Here is a 4000-nt window from a genome sequence, read left to right on the forward strand (position 1 = left end):
CCCCGGGCCGTGCGGGCAGCCCCCCGCCCCGCCGCACACACGCGTCTCCCGAGCCTGCAGAGCCCCCAGGTGGCACTGACTTGTCACACCTGGGCTTGGCCTGCTCTGACCTCTGGCTCCTCATTGAGAGTTAAAAAATAGTCTCTGCAGCTCCTGGCATTCATCTTTTGGAGCAAGGGGGCTTACAAGACAGGAGGGCAGCTCCAGGGAGACAGACAGTAAGTCATGCTGTGCAGGGGCATCTTCATCCCTCACTGCTTGGCAGTCCCCCAGCTCTGGAAAGCAACAGGCTGTTACAGAGGGCTCTCCAGCCCCATCCCCGTCCCTTCCAACTCAACTCTTCCCACCCCCAGATCCCCACTGTGACATCTTCCGCAGGAAGGGGAGGGTGATCGCAAACTTACCACCCCCAGGCAAAGACAAACTGGAGATTCGGGAGCCTTTAAAACGTTCTCCTCCGTTTTTCTCCTGTATGTGCCATGTACTGGATGATCATCTGGCCTTGTGATTCTATGAATATTCATGTATTTGCCACTTAGAAATGCAGGAAGCAATTTGTATTAAAATGTCAACACAATGACTTCCATTCTCTGTGCCCGAGGGACATAAATACGTACTTTTTTCCTTTGATGTATAAATGATACTTCACTTTAGACAAAAGCACCCAGTGACTGAGATCATTATATGTTTCATAAGGAATGGCCTTGAACGTATACTTGAGTAACAGGGAAGATCCCCTATTTACATACTATGAAAATACTGTTGTTTCTCTTGAGGCATTACTTTTTAACCAGCATTGCTACTCAGCACCAGTCAGTACAGCTGCAACAGTGATCAGCATAGATTAACAAACTGACTAAACCTAAAAAAGGTGGAAGCAATAATGCTAACGTATTTGTAGTGATGTGTAATTGTATTAAAATTTAAACTTATTTTAAAATACATTGTATTTGCCTTCTGACCTGAGGTTTTAAGGTTCACAAGCACAGGCTTTTATTTGAAGCTTGAAATGCTAAGTGGAAGATTATATATCCATATAATCCATGAGATAAGGTTTAAAGATACACAAAATACTGTTAAGATATTCCATTTGGTCCACAATGGCATGTCACTTTCTTATGCAGACACTGGCAGGAAGCACACTCATTACCAAAAGTCTCATCACAGCAACCATTCTTCTGCATTACATCTCTATGGGTTAACTCTGAAAAACTTCATTTCCAAGGACCTATAGAAAAATGACCAGAACATAAATGAAGTTTCCAGAAATCATTGCAAATGACATAGCAAAGGAACATATGCTGTAGCCCAAGAGTCAGACCATGAGTCTGACCTAATGGAGATTGCTCTGGGAGCCAAAATTGTGATGAATTGGCCAATTCAGAAAGTTCAAAAAAAACCTCATTAGCTTGACTAAAACTGTTGTGAAAGAGATCAGAAACTATCACATTGTGTATTATAGCAAAATTCTAATAAGAGATTTAACTTAATGTTTATTGGGGACTGAACATCATCTGCCACACTGGTGAGATCTGGAATCCTTAACCTGTGCAGTTTTTAAGCTCTCTCATGTAACACTGATCAGACTGGACATGTACACTGGAAACATCGTGGCACGATCATCTATGTCCATGCAACATTGTCTTTCACCTATTCTCAGAATCTCCAACCCCTTTCGCAACCTGCTACTTAGTATACCCTTTCATCCCTGCCACTCCCTACACATTCTTCCTGGTCCTTATAAAGATAGGAGTTTAAAAAAAACAAAACAAAACAAAACAAAAACATTGCACATGCTTATCCTGTCACAGGCATCCGCAGAAAATAATGTGGATGAGATTAAAAAACAAACCCACCAACAAATACCTCTAAACAAACACTCCGCTTTTAGCTATTCGGATAACTTAATGAGAAAATATGACAGAGATAGACTTTATAAATATTTTAAAACATTAAGAAAAGGGTATCTGAAACCTGGTTTGGACAACTTCAACAGTTTCCTGTTTGCAATACAGAAAATATTTGTCATTTCATTACTGCTTCAATCCCTAGTTATGGTTCTTTCCTGACATGTGCAAATCCAGCAAACATAATGCACAAACTGTACAAAAATTAAAACCTTCCAGTTTTGCTGTGTCACATTAGTACTTTCTTTGTACATTGCACAGAAGGTTTAAATGCCACTGTCTTCTGCAACTGTTACACCTTTTTTTCTTTCACTTTAAAAATAAAAGGTCTTCACGTCCTACGGATCAGCAGATCAGATGGATAGCACAGAAATATAGGAGCAATCATAAACACCAACCATTTTGCTTGTGATTTCATGAGCAAGGATTCCAGCAGTCAGGGCTGAGTTCCTGAAGATGCCTTCCCAATTATATTATCATTGGTGAATTTTCTATTGAGACAAGTGAATTTATTAGTCTTGTGGATAAATATCCTTTCCTTAGAGAAGCCTTAGGTCTGCCATGGAGTAGTGCAAGTAATAGGCAAGTTTACTTGCATGCACACAAAGTCATCAGTGAACTCCAGACTCTGACAGAGCATATAACACAACTGTAAATCTTTATGGTAACAGCCCTGACAGCTGATCTACCAACATCAATATGGTCAGATACCAACCAGAGCAGTCAGGGAACTGCTAGCTGCCAGATGGTGATGGCAACATTCTTCCACATGCTTCAACATGACCATGAAAATGAAGAATTACATACAGGACATTAAAAAACAAAGAGGAATATGAAAACCAAATCACTTGAGCACAAACTTCTGAAAATAATCACTCTCACACACTGTTTCCACAGGCTTCAGGAATTGTTGTCAACCCACCCCTTTAAGGAAAAAAATATCTAATAGAGCAGACAGCTGTTGTGCATTCAGGGATGTGAGAAAATGTATTCTGTATTACTATTTAATGTATCATGCCTGTGTGAATAAAATCATTAAGCTTGCATGTCTCCTTTTGGTTTATTTATTCACAAATTTACAGACACTGAACTGATTCCCCACTACCACCCAAACTGTATGAGGGTGTTCCCCAACAGAGCATTTGACTCGGGATAGTTTTCACTGGAATGGCTCCTTTAAATCAACACATGTGTGCTCAGCCTGCATCCACAGCCAGCAATTTATCCATGATAAATGCTATTGCTCAGCAAATTCATAGCCCTGGAGAGAAGTCAGCAAACCTCTTCTCCTGCCTTTTTTTTTTTTTTTTTTTTTTTTTTTACAACAAATTCCCCCCTCACCTAAACCACTGAATCCTTTCCACTGTTTCCAGTACACTTCCCAGTCCTCTCGGCAATGCTCAATTTAGTCAGCAATAAGAACACAACCTCGTTTCCTTTGCAACTAACACGGACAAAGCAATTCCATTTCCTCATGCATTTGGATTAAGCTCTGAGGGAGGCACTGTGCTCTTTCTACAGTTTTTCCTTCCAAAGCAGACTTTGGAAAAGTATCCTACAAATAAGCTTGCAGCTCTCTTCCCATGGCCAAGCCTCATGCTTGCGCAGTGCTCGCTGTTATCAGCACAGCCCATCTCACAGATAACTGAATTTGCTGCCTCACTCGCTGCTATATTTACCTCGCAGTAATTAACATTATATAACATTTATATTATGTAACATTCCACAACAGGAAAGATTCAGCACACTGGCGGGAGGCTGTGACGGCCAGAGCTCTCACCAAGACACATTCCTCACGGAGGGAACCAGGCAGAGCACGCCTGGTGACTGCTCTGAAGTAAAAATCTTACTCTGTGGGTGCTCTGACAGCAACGCTTGTTCCTGCTGCTGACAGAATGTTCCCTGACAAGTACTTCTGGCTGAGCAGGGTGGAGGTGAAAGCTTTAGCTCGCCGTAAGGGACAGTCTTCATAGGAGGAAACCTTACAAAAGCAGAAAGTTGACTGGGGAGAAGGAGGAGGGGGGGGGAAAAAGCCATTAAAAGGAGGAATTGGGGCGGGAGGGTCCCACGGGACGCAGCGGGGCCTGGCAGGG

The sequence above is a fragment of the Chaetura pelagica genome, unplaced genomic scaffold (genome assembly GCF_000747805.2).
Source record: "Chaetura pelagica isolate M959 unplaced genomic scaffold, ChaPel_1.0 scaffold222, whole genome shotgun sequence".
NCBI classification, from domain to species: domain Eukaryota; kingdom Metazoa; phylum Chordata; class Aves; order Apodiformes; family Apodidae; genus Chaetura; species Chaetura pelagica.